Genomic DNA, 20070 nt, shown 5'->3' on the forward strand with positions numbered 1-20070 from the left:
CCGGACCGACAAACCCCGGCATGACCCCTTCCACACTTTCCACAGACGTGGCCACCCTGATCTCCCATCCTGGAATCAACGTTCTTAGACCGTTTCGTCGCCGGCTGCGACTGAACCGGAGCTTGCCTCAGCTCACGCATTTGCAACTCAATCTCTAACTCACGCCGCCTGGCGGCCTCCTGCAACTCCAGCAAAGTCTCGCACCTCTGCGCAGACACAAACTGTCTGATGTCTCTCTTTAGCATACTCAGATATCGGGACATCTGAGCCTGCTCCGAAGCGAACTCAGGGCAAAACATCGCCCTCTCAGTAAACATCCTGGTGATTTCCGTCACCGATTCCGAATCCTATTTCAGCTCCAAGAACTCCTGAGCCAACCTCTCCCTCTCAACCTGTGGAACATAACGAGTGTTGAACATCTTTCTGAACTGATCCCATGAAATCGCAGCCCTCTGCGCATCCGAGTACGATCCCGTGGTCAATCTCCACCAATCCTTTGCTCCGAGCCTCAACAGGTTCAAAGCACATCTCACCCTCTGATCAGTAGGGCATGAACACGTGAAGAAGCATCCCTCCACATCTGATAACCATCTCATGGCAACGATCGGATCCTGAACTCCGTCAAAAGTGGGAGGCTTCGTATTATCGAAGTCCCGATACTGAAAGCCTCTACTGGCTCCTCCCCCTGCCGCCGCTACTGCTGCGGTAGCCGCCGCGGCAGCCGTCTTCGCGAGAGCCGCATAGCGCTCATCAAAATACTCCACCATGGCGGCCTTGATCGACCCAAACAACTCTGGCAGCTCAGCCCGAAACAATGCAGCAACCTCATCATGCAAGATCTCACGAATCCTCGCATCCAACTCATGCGTACTCATCTGACTGACAACCTCGGGTTGTACAGACCCACCCGGAACTCCCTCTCCTGCTCCTGATCCTGACCCGGATCCACTCCCAGCGTGCCCTGAAATCTCCATACTGAAAATAAAACACCAAATCTCAGACATATTCCACTAACCCGGGAACCAGCTCTCATCCCATCCCTAGAGGTCATGGTTTCCCTGATACGCGTATGAGTCCGTGCTTTCAATAGTACGGGCCCATACTACCTTCCACACCAACCCATATTTGTATGAAGTACTCCCACAACACCCTAGCGGCACACATAACAATGCTCTATCCTCACAACTAGAGGAACACTAGAAATCTCTCACAAGGAACCCTAGGCTAGCAGGCATCATAAATCAGGCAACTTATCAATAAATCCTGGAGATCCCTAGCCTAACTCTAGCATGCTGTTCTATCAAAGCTCAATGAAACAATTGTCATGTATGGTATTTTGGGGTTACTTACTGGCTCCGGCTGATCGTACCTCCGCGTCCTATTACTTATTTTGAAAACCATTTTAATTTCTCTTTTTGAAAACTCTCCTCGATTTGAGACTGGAGTCACACAAGTGTTCCTCCAATTCACTCAAACCAAGGCTCTGATACCAACTTGTAACGTCCGAAAAACACAACCAATTTAAAATTTTCAAATCAACCCGATTTTCATTAAAATGTTACAAAAAGGTTTTCAATACAATTCATTTAAGTATTCCCAGAATCATGTTGTTACAAAATCATGAGGAGTGGTACGATCGCGCCTTCGCCTTGCCACAGTCTCCTGAAGAACCTGAAAAACATTAAACCACAACTGTAATCCCGAAAGCTTAGTGAGATACCCCCAAGATACCAACCACGCATGCGCCCTTCCAGGCTACGACCTTCCGGTCCAAAACATATAAATCATACATAACATAACAGAACATAGAACAATCATGCATATCGGGTCAATCGTGACTGGTCTGCCGTATCGGGCCTTCAGTCCATCGGATCCATCCTCCGGGTCTAGTCATGTCCTTCGAGTCTACAGTGGGGTTGGTCCGCCCGCATCGGGCCTTCAACCCACCTGGTCCACTCTCTGAGTCTACAGTGTGACTGGTCCGCCCGCATCGGGCCTACAGTCGGCTTGGTCCACTCTCCGAGCCTCGGCATGTCTGGTCCGCCCACGTGGGGCCTACAGCCTATCCGGACCGCTCACTGGGCCTTCGGAACAACCGGTCCGCCCTGGGTATCTTGGCCTACAGCACAAAGCAGGACCCGCCTCAACCCATCTCTAGTCCAGACAACCATGTGCACAAAACATACATTCATATAATAGTCATAATCAACGAACCGAGTAAACAGATCACATAGCATATCATTACCCTAACCGGGCTACCGACCTAGCCGGTCACTAGCATAGCATCACTACGCATATCGAGATACTGACCCTAACAGGGTCCCCCTAGCATGCACCATCCTAACTGCCAGGATGTAGACACAACCAACAACAACATGATAAACGTAACTGAATCTCAATACAATAAAGGGCCGGCCTTGGTGCCTTAGACCCTGTTGATATAGTGAGGATAACTCACCTCGAAACTGACGACTGAAAAGATAAGATCTCGCTGCTCCGAACTCTGACACAACTCCTCCACTGAACATCAAACAACAACCCAATAAATTCCATAATTACCGAAATACCCTTGGAAGACAACTGATCAACCCTGGACAAGTCAAAGTCAACCCCTGACTGACCCTACTCGCCGAGTCAACCCGATGACTCGTCGAGTCCATAAAATTCTGAGTCCACTCGCACCCAACTCACCGAGTCATCCCTTGACTCACCGATTCATCGACTCAACCAGAAATATTAGGACTCCCTTGACAAGACTCGCCGAGTCCAAATGGACTCGTCGAGTTCAAGGCCATCTTCAACCTACTCGCCGAGTTGCTCTTCCAACTCGTCGAGTCCCAGGCCATCTTCAAGCAACTCGTCGAGTCCACCCATGTGACTCGTCGAGTACCTCCGTTCTGAATCCATCCAGAAGCATCTCGGGCCATGCAATTAATCCAAAACATAGATCCAACCTCCTACAATCCATACATTACGTAAAGTGGCAAACTTTACGTGAGTCTAACGAGATCTAAGCCATTTTCACCTTAGAACCAAGGTTTGGGACATGGTAGCTTCATTAACAACACAAGGATTGGGGCTTTAATGCTCTTAATGTCTTCTCCACTCCAGATCTGAGGTAGCAACCTCAGATCCATCCTCCAATATCAAAGTATCACACAACCAAGCACCCCACACAACCCAAAATGATGGAATTAGAAATGCACAACCTAAGGACGAAGATATTACCTCCAAAAGATGCCTCAATAGCAGCCAAACTCGAATCCAAGCAAAGCCCTTTGATCCAAGCCACTTCTCCTTCAAGATCTCTTCAATCAACACCTCTCCAAGCTCTAATTTGCTCCACAAATGATCTCTCCACGAATTTAGGGCTTCTGGAACTCAAGGGGGGAATAAGGGAGGCTGTGGAGTGGTGTAAGGCTCTTTATATAGGGCTCAACCCCGGAAATTAGGGTTTTCTTCATACAGCACCTACTCGCCGAGTCCACCCCATGGACTCGCCGAGTAGGCCACTAGACACGCGACCATGACCGCGACCTGACTCGCCGAGTCATCCACGGACTCGCCGAGTCACCCTCTAAAACTTACACTTTCAGTCCTTCCACTCTACTCTTGCGATTCCGGGATGTTACATCACAAGTCCAGGTTAGTGTGCTGGTAAACCACACACACTCCACTAACGACTTTGAGAATGCAAATATCACAATTGCTATCTAACTAAAATGTACTTAGTGAAAGTGTTTCCTCACCATCATTTTCATGAATCGGAGAGAAACCTTATGACACTTAGATTTAATGGTGTATGTGTTCTTATCCATGTGAATTGTCAAAACCATAGTCACAAGACAAGGATAATGAGAAATCCAAACTCATATGGACTGAACTCAATCTTAACTTCTTGCCACTTGGCAGCTCAAGGGCCTGCCATTGCTTCCAAGTTGTTGTTCAACCAATTGAGAACTCTAAGAACTCAACTTTAACTGGAATGGGCACAGACTATGTCAACACGATAGGTTATAAACCTCAAGTCGTGTGATAGTGAAGAACTTTAGGTTTTATTCTTGATTAGTTCTTGAGACTTTCAAGACCTTTAAGACTCCCACTATCCTCTTCACCTATAAGACTCCCTTGTCAAACATCCAAGAGATGGTGTGGACTCTAACCAAGACAAACACTTTACATAGTTGGCCTAAGTTGGTCTTTGTTTTATCCAAAACATCACAGCTTACCAACTTCAAATGAACAAGAGTAAGACACTTTTACTCTTACATTTGACACGTGTTTTAAACCTTCTTAAAGACATATCACTCAAATTACAATCTTGGAGTATGACTCTAAGACTTGTATTGGAACGAAGTATGACTCATCTTCTTGATTTAACCATTTCAACAATTCAAGATCCCTTCTTCTTAGTCATAAGAATGCACTAAGACATCCTTAGAGAACTAATTTTGATATGGTTTCTTAATCATTAAGATGATCACAAAACTGATACTAAAGTACTCTCCCATCTTTTCAGATTTGAGGAACTTTTATCCTTCTACCTAATTTGATTCTTCTTATTCGCTCTGCCATGCATTGGAACCTTTTCCAATGTCTCAGAGTTACACTTAATCTTGTAAGTATAATCATATTTACTGAGCTTTAGTAAACTATGACGAATAGTCTTATCAATCTTTTGTGATGGACTTGACCAGTGCACAAGAATGTGTACTCGATCCCTTAGTCCATTACTTTACTCACACATCCATGTGAATAAGTAATTAGTCTTAATTTTTCCAATACTTGAAAGTTCTCATTCATCATGTTATACAACTTGCATTATTCCAAGTTCCGGTCCAACTGAAACTTGGGTGATGAGAATCTTTCCTTATTTGGTAAATTTAGACATTACCACAAATGAAAGAATCAATTTCATACTTCCACTCTTGCTATTAATGGAATCATATAAGCAACAATTTTTCCTCAAATGCCATTGTAAGGATATTTTAAAATAAATAAAATCAAAAAATTTCTTTTATTTTAAAACTATGCGGAAAAACTTATCCTTACAATCCATATGAAAACTTGTTGTTATCTATTCCTAAGCAATACCTAATAACTCCTAAGAAGTAGCTCAAGAATCTGATATTCAAACTACGCAATAGAAATCCATCTATGCGATCAGATTCAACATATTCTTTCTTTAAGTTCCTGCACTTTTCTTTGATTCTTAAAACATCAATATGTGACCCAGTCACATCATGTAATAAGAATCTCAAAATAGAAACTTAGCAGAGTTAGATAGTGGACTTTACCTGAAGTAGAGTCAAACTTATTAACTTTAACATCCTTAGGTAAATTTGGCAGCTTCGCAACTAATGACCCTTTCTTTGGCAATATAAACATATGGACCCTTTGATAATGGTACACGGGACTATCATAGACTTAGCTTTTCTCTTTACCATTTGTTCAACCGAGTTGACTATGGCCGATCCCTTTCCATTGGGAAGAGAATGCTTTTCTGGATCTCCTGTGTCACTATTGTCAATGTCCATCAAGTTTTGAGGAAGTTGATCTTAACAAACATATAAGATCATTAAGGGTCTTGTCATAGTCTGTTTCATAGGTGTCCCAAAGGAACTCACTATGTGACTTAGAAAGTAGTTGAACCACCAACTTTCTCAAGACTTTGACACCCAACTCTCCCGGCTTGTCAATCTACGACTACATCTCCAAGATGTGATCACACCTAGACCTTGCCTTGCCAACAGGGCTTGAGTGACCTTAAACTTTTCAAGAACTTGTGGGTTAGGGAGAATAATTGGAGGAGGAGAAAGAAGTATGATATCCATGGGACATCATCTTCGTTAGGAAAGCTTGTTTCAATAGATTTGGGAATATCATAAATGTCTAAACCAGACATGTTTTGGGAGATATTCAAGATAGTTGATCTTAAGTCCTTAATATACACCCAATATGAAATATTAAGGCTAGGACCCAACAACCTATTTTATAACTTAGAAGAGGGATGCCGTAATCCAAGCTATAAAATATTTGAAGGTAGGTGAATGATGATTCACCAATTTCCACCAAGATAAATGAAATGTATTATTAGGTTTTAATTGGATTTGAAACTCCTAGATCTTTGAGATTCATTGAACTGTTCAATGGCATGTTTCAATCTCGAGTGTGCCCTTCAGGTTTTGTGACTGGGATGCCGAGGATCACAAAACAAGGTGTGAAGTAACCATGCAAATTACTTGGTACCCTTAAGTGTTTACCCCTTAATCGATGTGTCAGTTAACCACACACGCTCCATCGATACTATGATAAATATTAAGTCACCCTTTACCTACCTTGTTAAGTCCAAGTTAGTGTGCCGGTTAACCACACACGCTCCACTAACGACTTAGACAAAGTGTAAACTGTAATTTCATGGATTAGCACCTTATTCACATTTTTCCTAAGTAACTAAGATTGGGTATTTATAAATGGTTTAGTTACTTAGTATTTATCATTAATACTTTTAATGAAGGGAGAATTATAGTCCTATCAAACCCGTTTGGCTAACGACCCTCCACCAGTCAAGCAAGCGGTGGGTGAGAGTGGACACCCATTAAGTTGCCATTTTATAGGCAACAACCTTATACCCACCTTATAGACCGGCTTCGTGAATGAGGCGTACTTGCGGTAAGACTGACTTTACTCTTATACATATATATATTATTAACTTATAATATTATAAAGTATAAGGGTTGAATTTTAACTTTTAAAATTCAAAGGGCTATCTTGGAATTAAAGTATTCATAAGAGAAAACTTTACAAATTCCAAAAATTGAGGGCAACTTTTGAAACTATTCAAAACTAATTAATTCCATAACTTATGTGTTTAAAGTAGTTTTAATCCAAAAACTCTTCAAGTTCCATAACTTGAGGACAAGTTATGGAAGACTTTAAACTAATAAAAGAATTAACTTTTCTTTATTTTATAACTTATGGAACTAATTAAGGTTACACTTTTTTTTTTATTTAATGAAGAGACTCTTGGTCCTCCAAAACTTGAGGACAAATTATGGAGTCATAACTCCAATTAATTAGAACTAGACTCTTCATTTTGAAACCTTTGCCAACTTTTATGAGTTTTATGAAACTTAAATGTGACTCTTCATATAACTTGAGGACAAGTTACAAAAACACATTTTAGAATCAACTCTTAGATTAATTTGGATTGATAACAACTATTTCACTCAACTTTTCTATTAATCTAAGCAACTCATAAGAACAAGATAATTCAAATCAAACTTTTTCATGTAATTAGTCTAAACCTTAAACTAATACAAAACATGAATCTATTGAAAATTATCTTTGAAATTGGATTAGCATGAACATTACCTCTTCAAAAAACAAGTTTATAAGTTCAAAAGAACTTAGGGTAATGTTCCTAGTCCATTTCTAGCCAAAAACCTCGAAAATATGCTGCCTGAGGGTCCAACTCGTCGAGTGCATGAACCAACTCGGCGAGTTGGATCGATTTGATCACTTTTTAGGCATGGACTCGCCGAGTCCCTTGATGGACTCGCCGAGTCGATGATCAGACAACAACAATTTCGATTTTTTTAAGCAGTTTTGCAAGTATAAGAAGAAAACAAGCCTAGGCTTTGATACCACTGTTGGGTTTTGAGCATTCTAACACTCCTATGGTGTACATGCAACCCTATAAACCTTGGATCTATGTTTTCTCTATAATACATACAAATAAGAACTTTCCAAGGCTTTAATCCTAACTAGCATATTATGAAGCACTTATACTACAAAGTACTAGTTAGATGACATACCTTTTAATGTAGCTTGATGTCTTCAAGCTTTAAGAGCTTAGCCCCAATAGTGTGGAAGCCTCAAGTGGAATCACAAATCCCCAAAACACCTTGGAAGACTTTAAAGAATATGGATACTTGGTTCTCTCTAGTGAAATTGGCTAGCCCTTTTTAGTGTACCACACTAGTGCCAATTTCACCAACCAAGGACATCTTTATATAGTGTGGAGGATTAGGGTTAAACCCTAATACCCATGACCTTTCATTTCCTAGGATCCATGGGTTAAACACTCCTTGGACTATCCATGAAAGCTTAGCCCAACCTAAATGAACTTGGCCCATTCCATATATATATAAGAGTCCATATTTAATTAGTTCCTTTTGATCACTTAATTAATTATAAATTAATTCTTGATCAATACTAATTAAATAATATGATTCCATAGTAATATATTAGAACTTATAATATATTAATATTAATCATAAACATACTATTCTCAAAAGATTATCCATATAAATTGTGTCGGTGAAGTGCAACCCAAATGGACCATGCCGGGTCGGGTCAAGTACATACCAAATATAGTTATGGACTTAGACATTAATGCAACAAAAAGCTATTCCAATTATTCCTCAATACCTCTTCATCGTCTTCGTACTAGAGTTACAACTAGGAAAAAGTGTTTCGATATCGACACAAATGGTAATTGGAGCATCGCATAAGGAGGTAGATGAGTCGCCACTAAGTAATCACTTGGATACCAATGGCGGGCATTCGGGATTCGACTCACAAGGAGACACGGAGGTTTAACCCATACGTGAGACTTCTCTACTACGCTACGAATTTAGCTTTAGGTTGTTTCCCCCTTGAGCTTAAAACTTAACAAAGGATATCCCTTTGACCTCTATAAAAGGTCATAAACTGCATTGACACCATAAAACGTTTTACTAACAATTTTTCTTGTCCTTTATCTCGGGGAAAATACATCGGCACTCGCCTAAGACTCGCATTAGTATTTAGGTACGATCAGCTACACTAACATACTTATTCCTTACTTCTTAATCTTCCATCAAAAATTTATTTCGTTTCACCAATTTTATTTATCATCGATAAAATATTTTATATCCACTTCGTTCAACTTAGTAGACATTTCCTAACAATTTAAGCCATATTCTCGCTAAAACTCTTTTGACAACTGGCTTTAATTTAACGCTTTTATCCAAAACTCAACTTAACCAATATTGGTTTTTAACCTTGCTATTTCAATATCATTTCACATCCATTTCAATGGATATATGTGCTTTTGAGCGCATATAAACCATTTTAAACCTTGCTTACCATTTTGGCACGTTTTCGAAAAACTTACAAACATTTTCATTTATAAAAGTGTTTAAACCCTATGTTATAAAACTTAAACATATGACATTAAAATTCATAGTAATTTACTTTTGCTTTGACACATTTAACCGCTTTCTCTTTTAGACATTGTAATTTACTTTAATGTGTCTTTTCGAAAACACAAGATGATATTTATGCAAATGTCTACTTCAAACATGTTTATAAGACATATCTAACGCTTGTTATTCAAAACATACCTTATTTGTGCACTTTGCTTCAATATAGTTTTATAATCTATGAAGTTTTTTTAAAATTATAGCATTTGAGAACTTAGTGTTCATTTTTAAATTTCCAGTGATGTGCTTTGGACAACGCGAAATTATTGTTTCAAGTATACCGAGTTTTACCTTATCCGTTTTAACCATTGTTAGACTTAAGCCTAAAAGGGTCAACATTGTCAGATTTTCAATTACCAGTTGTAGTGCTTCTTCTTTTTCACAAATGGAGTTTAACTTAATAGATAACTTATGAATTTTTAGCAAAACTTAGAAAACACTTTAGAACTCCTACATATCTATTTAATCAACATACATCGAATATTTAAGTCTGAATTATATCTCAACCTGTTTTTAAATATACATATATGTATTGTTCTTTGAATTTTAACAATAGGAATAATTGCTGCAATTTTCCTTTTCTTTCCCCCAAACTTTATTTCTCGCTCTCCTTCTGATTTTAGATCTCGCACGCCATAATGTTAACATAATACATTGTCTAACTTTGTTTCTGTCTATTTTGCTTCTCCTGGTATCATATTCGTATATATAAAGACTAGAAGTCTACCCTTTCTTTTTGAGCGATTAATACGTGTATATTCATGAGGCATACCTTTGATTTAGTCAACTTTGACATATTCAAATACGTCATTTATCATATACTTTTTATTTATATTTTGAAATCTACTCTTAAACAAGTAATCCCTATTCACATTTGCTCTTTCATTTTAAAGTCGGAAACTTGATTTAAAATGCAATTTTCATTGAATTTTTCATTATAATTAATGCACAAGATGAATACTCTTATGCTTATCATTTTTCTATATTCGGAAATTATATGAGAAGGATATGTTTCCTTATGTTTTTCTTTTCTTTCAATACATCAAAAGTTTTGAATTTTACGATTATCTATTCTCTAAATGATTGTTTTCGTAGAACCACTAAACTAAGAATGCACTATTTCCAAAGATCATCATTTTTACACATTTCTTATAATAGCATTTTACTTTGCAATTTTCAGTGATTTCCTAAACTCTCAAACTTGTTTTTATAAGTATTCAGAGTCCTTGTAAACTTGAATTTGTCCTGACTTAGACAGGTGGATAACTTCTCAAAAGTTTAATATGAATATTTCTATATAAATTCCCTCATTGATGACTTAAACCTTTAACCTTGATTAATCTTTATATTATTTTACTACTTTATTTGATCGCCACACATGTATCTACACATTTTCATAATAGTGAGATTACTTATCATTTCTAATAGTGAGATTACTTAAACCTTTAACCTTGGAATTATTACACATTTTAATAATAGTGAGATTACTTATCATTTCTAATCACTCAAATTGTTATCTAGACAAGGTCATTTCTTTTATCATAAACTTGCATGCCTCCCTTGCGACGATGACTTTTCTAAATATATATATTCTTCAAATATTGTTTTATTATAGTAAGAGTAACCGTCGTAGTAAATGTTGCCTCGGAAATCCTCGATCGTGTCGTAACTTATTTTATAGACGACACTTAAATAGCCTTTACATTTGAGGTGTACCAAAACCTCGTTGCTTACCCTTAGTGTGTATTTTTAGGAACTCACTCTCGATCACTTCTTTTTCATTCGTGCTACACCTTATTATTTCAGACCATACATATTTTCCATATTTAGTAGCCAAACCGGAAGTGAACAAATTGTTTCTAATCTCTTCTTTATCAGGCGATATATTTACACTTAGTGCTAATTTAGAATACAACTTAAGCCTCAACGCGGACTTAACACTCAGTGCAGTTGGTGATTCAGCAAAACTTATACCGCTCTCTTAATTCAGATAATATATAACTAGATGATCTTTTTCAACTAGGTCACCATGGTTGGATCATGATTTCCATGATCCTAATTTCTCGCAATCTAGACTGTAGAACTCGAATTAGGGGAAAAATTAATTTGATTATAGCTAAAGAGTTGGGCTCTTCCCTTGAGGAATTAACCCAAAATAATCAAAGAGCTCTTCAGGTCACCACCTCTCCAATTATACAATTGTATTCGGCTGAGTTCTAATAGAATGTGTCACAAATTGAATTTCGGGACGAAATTCTTTCAACCGGGGGAGACTGTGACAACCGTCAAAATTCGAGTTAGTTCTAGATTTGAATAAACTTAGTTACACATATAGGCACTACCCAAAACCGGATTATACAACATGAAAACCACTTTTGGTATTTTTCTCAGGTTATTTATACTGTAAATGATGTTACAAAAAATTTTGGTAATTTATTTTAACTGTTTAATATTATTTCATCAATTAATGATTAATTAAATGAATAAACTAAGGAAAAATAGAAATACCCACTGTAAAATATGTTTTATATTTTTCCCAGCCTAGTTATGTATAATAACAGTTAAATAAAAAAGTTTGGGTAATTTTGGAAACTGTTTTCTATTTATTTCAATTTTTATTGGAATAAATGCTCAAAAATCATAAAATATAATTAAACATCATAAAAATCCATTTTTATATTTTTCCCAGCTTAGTAATGTTTAATAACAGTAATATAAAAAGTTTGGGGAATTTTCTTAACGCATTGCTATTTTTCATGAATTTATGGTTATTCATGAAACTAAAATGGTAAAAAAAAGTTAGACAACTCAAAAATTCATGAAAATTTATCTTGAGTTCTTTGACTTCAATTAAAACTTAAATGCAAAGTTTGGGATATTTTAGAATTAAATTGATTTAGTTTTGAATATTTAACCATTGGAACACCTCTAAAATGTTAAATATTAACATTTCAATAATGGAAATTTTCCACTTAAATTGTTATATAACAATTGATTCTTTGAAACTTAATTTCCACAAAAATATGTTTGTAACTTATCGATATTAAATTTTGACACAATATTGGTATAATTCTATTGTAGTACTATGTATACTTGTGTTAGATTTCGATTAGAGACTCACTAGCGAATACCATTATTGTAGGAATCGATAGTGATACGAGTGGAGCATAGTCAAGGCACCAATTGCATCATCTCAATGCATATTGTGAGTATTCATCATTCCCCTATTTTCGGTTTTTAAATGTTTTGGGGTGGAAAAGCATGTCCTAAACTATTTATGTTCGTTATATTTAATTGACTCACATAAACTTGATTACTATATTTTGCATATTGTGAGTATTCACGCACTCCCCTATTTTCGGTTTTTATGTTTTGGGGTGGAAAAGCATGTCCAGAAAACCTATTGTTTGCATGTTGTATTTAAATTGATTATTATCAAATATGATTGCTATTGTATTGCTATGTTTCTTTTTGTATGTCTATGCAACACGGAACATGCGAACTTATCGTACTAAGGCCTTTCCCTTATCTCTAACCATTAACTCTTTGAGCCAATGGTCATTATGGATAGCGCTATTAGGAATTGACAACTCCTCACTCGCCCGAATCGCTGGAGTGCATGATCCCATATTCATCTATGGAACGATAAGCATAGTCTCGATAGGGCTTCAGTCATAGGTTTGGTTGAGACTCATTGTTTGCTCATACACATACAAACTCGTTTCTCGTTATAGCAATAAACTTGTATTCATTAATAGAAATCAACTTTGTTTGTTAATATGGCAATGAACTTTGTTTATGATTAAAGAAATGAACTTTGTTTCTCATTATAGCAATGAACTCTATTTCTCATTACAACAAGGAACTTTTACTAGTGGAAACTTATATACATGTTTTAGCAATGAAATTGTTTGTTCCTTGTAGCAACGAAATTGACAGCTCATTTTAGCAATGAAACTTGTTTACTCGTTTGAGTAACGAACTTTATCTTCCATGAAAATATGAATGTTGCATCTTATTCAGGCAATATACTTTATTTCTCATGATAAAAACGAACTGTGTTTTCAAACTTATTTACTCCTAGCAATATACTTTTATTATTGGAAACTTTTATCAAAACTTTGATTTCAACTCATGAACCAATATTATTTTGTTAAACTTGTGAGTACTCACCAACTATTTTTATAGTTGACGCTCGTTTTACATGCTTTTTCAGGAATCATCGAGTAAGTCGCACTTACGGACACTTCACTTTTAGGAGCATTCGCATGTGTTGTATATCTATTTTTCATTGTAATTTCTTGTAAAAGTTGTTCAAACCCATTGTAAATTTGTAATGATTTTTAATTCTATGGTTGGTGTTGTCTTTTAACTTTTGCTATGAAACCCTTTATACTGCCACGCCTCGTGTTTCCGCTTTAGCGGGGTGTGACAATAAGATTCCGACATTATCATAGAACTTGAGTCAACTTGATCCTCGCAATACCAGTTTCGTGTGCACATCTCTTTCTCTGAAATCGCCTTTCTAGTGAAGCAGTCATTCCAAAACTCCGAAGTAATCATGCATGAAGTACCTCATGTTTCCTATCCTTTCTGAAGAAACCTCAGTAAACCTTCCCGAAGTACCACTCGTACAGTACGTCAGGTTCAATCCAAAGACCCATACGGTTGATCTATTGCTGAAGAATGTATACATAAGGGTGGTATATAATCAAGGTTCTACATGTTTAGAATTGATGATTCCACTTTAACTCTTTTCCTTGTTGGGATGTGAGGTTAAATAAGAATTATTTATTCGACTACCTTTTCAATCTTAATTATATATGACTCATATACACGAGACTATGATTAACGAACCATGTATGACTTCTAACATGAACTTCAGGACGGAGACTGCCCAAGACTACGAGTGATCGCATCGTTATGCGAACAAACTTAGAACCTAGTACGACTCCTGCAACCAGATCGCCCTACAGTATAAACATCTACAGAGATACAAGAACAGTTCGGACAACTTAGAGAACTACTCAGCAATGGAATAAGAAGACCAAGCACCTCACCTTTGAGGGCACCGGTCTTATTCTTCCAAAAGATATACTTCAGCGGATGCGATCATACCAACGCTAATGCACCGGATCCCATCAGAACTCCGTAGTTAAACGTGCTTAGGCGAGAGAAGTACTATGATGGGAAAAACCTTGGGGAGTCCTTGTGGTGCAGACCTCGACGGGACTTCCATTGGAAATCATTACCTTTTGCCTTGCATAGATGAATTGGTTGATCAACCGCAATGAACAAAGTGCATTTTAGAAATGGACCTAAGATCTGAAAATCACCAGTTATGAGTGTTAGTGAAGAGTGTCCCGAGGGAAAACTTCTGAACTCGATACAGATGCTACGAGTCCGTAGTGATATCCTTCGGATAGGACCAATACGCCCATAATATTCATGAACTTAATGAATAGGGTACGCCAATCTTACCCAGATCAGTTCGTCATTGTCCTTATAAATGACTTACTTATCTACTCTCGTGGTGAGAAGGAAATCATCAAGAACATCTAAAACGAACCATGGAAACATTACGATCAAAGAAGCTTTACGCGAAGTTCTCTAAATACGAGTTTTAGATTCGAAGTGTCGAAATTGCTAAGACACATTATTAGTAATGTGGGAATTCTTGAGGACCCTTCCAAAGGTCAAAACCGTTGAGAATTCGTCAGAACCAAAGATGCTTACAAAATTCGCCAAATTCTAGATCTCGCTGACCTACTGTCGGGAGTTCATTCAGAACTCCTCGCGAATTACAAAATCTCTTATGACTTTGACTCAGCAGGGAGTGGCCCTGGACTGGGAAGAGAAGCAAGAAAAAGAAACCTTGGAACTCCAAGTGAGAGACCAAATCCTTTTGGAAGTCTCACTCTGGGAATGGCTTGATACGTTTCGGAAAGCGTGGAGAGCTAAATCCAAGATAGTTAGGACCTCCGAGATTCTTACTAGAATCGACCCTGTAACTCATAAACCCAACCTACACTGCGGAATCAGTAGCGTACATTTCTCCCTTCACTTCTCGAACTTGAAAACATAACTTTTCCGACAGTACTCTCGATATCCCACTCGACAAGATCGAGATCAATGGGAGCCTCACCATCCTTGAAGAACCGTAGTGACCATGGACCGAGAGGTCATGCGAACTAATCAGAGCCGCTTCCCATTAGTAAAGGGTCGCTGGAATGCCAACCAAGGACCCAAATTCACTTAGGAGCGCGAGAAGCAATCAATTAGGATGTATCCCCACTTCTTGTCTCGATTATTCATGCCTACTCCTTTACCTAAAACCTAATTTCGAGACGAAATTCCTTCTAACGGGGGGATGATGTGACAACCCAAAATTTCTATTCTGTACAACCCTTCACTTCATCAGAAGTCGGAACAGTTTCTGCTAATTTTCAAAGCTTTTGGAATAAGTTTGAGTATTTTAGGATTAGCACTTTAGGAGATATCAGCACTACTAGAAACACAGCCTTTTACGACGCTCATTGTGTGTCGTAAAAGGCTCAGACGACACGCAAATGTGCGTCAAGGAAGGCCCTGTCATAAAGAGAGACGACGCGCTTTTGCACGTCGTCTATAGACGACGCGCGTTTACAACACGCAATGTGTATCAAAGAAGGCCCTATCATAAAGGAAGACGACACGCATTCGCGTGTCGTAACCTTACGACGCGCGTGTTAATGACACGCAATGCGTATCATTAAAACCCCTGTCAAGAAAGGCCATGTCATAAATGAAGATGACACACATTTTTGCGTATCGTAAATATAAATGTTTAAAAAATATATATTTATATATTTATTAATTTTTAAATTAAATTTGCATTTAATGTCTCATAATAGAAATAAAATACCATATACAAAAAATACAATCCATTGCATAAAATTTAATGTCATACAGTTCTATTTCTTACAATATATAAATTTTCATTCATCTAATCTACTCTTTGTTTCATACTAACAATTGAAATGAAGAATGCAACACTTGCATTTGCAGCATCTTATCTCTTTCAGCTTGAGCTTTCTTTTCCTCTTCTAACTCCAGAGCTATTCGCTTTCATCAACCCTGTAAACACAACACAAAATCACTTGTCATTTTCGTTCTACTTTTAAAATTAATTCTTATTAGGACATTATACTTTTAAACCTACCAATCTAGCAAAATTTTCAAAGAATATAATTTATAATTTTTTTTATGGAAGGTACATTGCTATTTCTTGAATACAAGATGTTACAAACTGTGAAAGAGAAACCCTCTGTCCACTTCCACCATGAAAAGTGGAAAACCAATCATTATATAGCATAGACATCTGGGTTTACAAGAATGAAGTTAATAATGATTAGATTGATAAATTAAGGAGTTAAAAATGAAGAAATATGATGTAATAAGATGAGAAAAATTATTAGGTAACAGGTTAAGAAGATATAAATGCACCATCATCATCCTTGTTGTGTTGGACATAGAATAGGATGCATACCAACCAGCTTGATGAACAACAAATCAAAATAAATAAATTAACTCATTTCTCATTTTCTAATATATCTTAATGTTAAATATAGCATTTACCTAGCACAACTTGATGAAGATCATAAACATCCTTTCTGATAAAGTAATATATGAGTAATTATATATTTGTTCTAAGAAATGAACACAATACTTTCTAATTTCAACTTAACATTGATATGGCATAGAAACTTACATTCTCTTGTACCAAATAATTTCTTATTTACTCGTAGTAGCAGTAACTATATTTTTATTTTTTTAAATCCTCACAAGTATTTATAATCATAATCTATGAATATAACTCTAACCTGTAAGAAGAAGGCTTTTCCCTGGTACTATCTCGCAAGTCAGCTTTCTGGCTAATAAATTATGTGTTGGCGTGATAATATCAACCTCCAAAAGAGAGATAACATCCTCAGATTCCTCATTGGAATTTGATGAAGCACCAGCATTTTCATCTGCAATTTCTATCAGATTATTAGTAAATAAGGAACAACCTAAAAGATTAGATAAAACACTAACCAGATTGTGCAGCATCAAGAAGTTCCTCAAGTTCAAAAATCCAATTAACACCACCAGATAGTTCAATGAACTTTCTATGCAGCTCCAAGATGTCACCAAAGGCCAAGAAGCTTTGAGATACAACTGATGCCAAAAACCGCAATGCATGTGCAAGCTCACCTGCTAACAAAAAAAACCCACTCACATCCAAACAGAAAAAATAAAAGCCTACATTTCATTAGGTTTAGGTAATCGATTCACAACTACTAAACTATTTCCAATTGTGGTAAACAAATGTCATGATGAATCGGAATTGAGAATGTGAATTGACCTTGAGTGGAAATCAATGAACGATCAGCTTTGTGCTCTATAGCATATAACAAGCGCAATCCCGAGGTAACATTGTGGGGTAGTTGTTTGGTGACAAAGTCATCCAGTACTCCAAATAACCATTTCTTCCTCAGAAGTATTTTAGCATGAGCAAGAAGCTCATTAAATCTTGACTCAATCATCTGTCAGACAAACCATATTCAAGTATTATTATTATTAATATTATATTCCAAAATTCTCCTTTGTCGAAGGAAATATAAAAAAGAAGGAGGAGAGGAGTTACGGCTTTCTCTCGAGCACCACCTCCAAAGGAAGCAACAGATTCAGCATGTATATGCAACCTCTCGTGCATGGAGTCAAATACCACCTGGATCAGCATTTCCAGCAATCTGCAGGGCATTTAAGTTGGCAAGGTCTCAATTTGTTGGTGTCACAGCAAGAATTAAACAGTTGGTAGCCTTAATGTATGACATTATCATTGTTCTGATGCCAGAGTTATGTCAAGAACATTAGGAGAGAAAATCTTTAAACGAATTTGCTTGTCAGAAACCAAATATAAGCCTGTGATGATTTTAAAATATTTAAATTAGTCTAATTTCCTATAGTTATTTAAAAGGGGAGAGTGAACAGTTAGACATATGTTTAATTTTGGTCCCTGTAATACATGATTAGTAAGTAACTTAATCTAGTAAGCTATATCAGTTTTCTTTTTGACTTTTTGACTTAATGCAGAAAGAACATAGGAAACAGAAACATACAGATGCTATGATGTTGACACCACTTTCTTCATCTGGATCTTCCGTTAACTTTTTAATGGAGGGAATTTCCTCAAGAATATGAATATAAGTGGCCCCACCACCAGACACAATACCCTCATCCATGGCTACATACGTGGCATTTTTTGCATCCTCAATTCTTAGCTTTCGATCTTCTAATTCCATCTCAGTGTGGGCCCTTACCTATAACCAAAATTCTTTTGGTGGTGTTTCCATTATCAAGGTCAGTTTATTTATTAATTATGACTAAAATAATGTATATAGAATGAATTCATTCACCGAGCTTTTTAGAAGGATAAGAACTATCTGTTTCAGAAAGATCTTTCTTTATTTGTGAAATTCTTGCTTTGATTTAAGCTTTCGTGGATGGATCAGCTACAATAGTTGTGTAATTACTTGCTATAGTTACTTTTTGTGTAATTCCAAGTTGATCAGAGGTTGCATATTCTAGAGATAAACCCAAATCTCCAGATAAAAAATCAGCTCCTATTTTAACATGATAAATGTCAGCAGAAAAGTGGCATAAAACAAGTCTTCAAAATGTAATATATTAAATATTTAAATTGTTACAGAATTACCTGTCATGAGGGAAATATCTTGAAGTAAAGCTTTCTTTTGTTCCCAAAACCAGGACATTTCACAATAGCAACCCTAAGTAAACCTTGATTTTTGTTAACAATTAGGGTTTCAAGAACTGAGATTGAGATATCTTCAACAAAAATGAGCAAAGGGACACTTAATTGAGTACACTTTTCTAGAATGGGACAATTTCTTTCACAGATGATATCTATTGATATGTTACTAGGTCTTTAGCATTTTCAAATTCCACAGACAAATTGTTCTCATTTGTGACAAAATGAGGAGACATGTATCCTTTGTCGATCTGTAGGGAAAGTATTCCTGAATAGACATTAAAATACGAAAATGAAAAAGATAAAAAGACTGTATGAATAAAATATCACAAGATGTATTTCACTTGATACCTTCATTCCTTCTTCAACAATCACAGAAGTTTCACTTGATGAAGAAGATTCAATAAAAATTATTCCATCATGACCGATTTTATCAATGGCTTCAGCAATTAAGTTTCCACTAAATTCATCATTTCCAGCAGAGATGGAAGCTATTGTTGTGAACAGGATGAAAAGAATCTTTAGAGTTTAGAGAATCTCATGGAAGAAAACACTAAAAAGAAATGAAATTTACCTTTTATATCATCTCTTTTGCTGACTGGAATCATTTTCTTTTTCAAAACTTTGATCAATTCTTTGAGACAAACAATTTTGACCAATAAGAACATTGACCACAAATCAAATATATCTTACAGTAAATAGGGGAAGAAAAGAAGCATACTAGCAAAGAATAAGACCATGACCGAGTCGAGAAGTACTAACCATCGTAGATGTCGAGGAGTGTTGGAGGGATTACGGAGAATTAGATAAGGTCGGCGGAGAAGGAACCTTAACAGATGAAGAGGGTGTCAGTGGGATTACGAAGAAGCAGCTCCATCGAGCTCACCCTAGCACCGACTTTGAATGGAGAATGCGAAATCTTGCTTGGAAGGCGACGGGTTACCGACGTACCATAGCGGAATGAAGACAGGGTACTTCCACGATGAAGAAGTCGGCGTTTCAGTTCATCCATCGTTATTATTGAGTTGT

The 20070-nt window shown here is 36.8% G+C and overlaps 2 pseudogenes; one reads left to right on the forward strand and one right to left on the reverse strand.

The window, feature by feature from the left end:
- Positions 1 to 14352: 14352 nt before the first annotated feature.
- On the forward strand, positions 14353 to 14471 carry LOC145027760 (5S ribosomal RNA; annotated as a pseudogene).
- A 3098-nt stretch (positions 14472 to 17569) lies between these two features.
- On the reverse strand, positions 17570 to 19709 carry LOC145012158 (chaperonin 60 subunit alpha 2, chloroplastic-like; annotated as a pseudogene).
- Between the last annotated feature and the right edge of the window lie 361 nt (positions 19710 to 20070).

The sequence above is a fragment of the Lactuca saligna genome, chromosome 1 (assembly GCF_052625555.1).
Source record: "Lactuca saligna cultivar CGN05327 chromosome 1, ASM5262555v1, whole genome shotgun sequence".
Classification (NCBI taxonomy): Eukaryota; Viridiplantae; Streptophyta; class Magnoliopsida; order Asterales; family Asteraceae; genus Lactuca; species Lactuca saligna.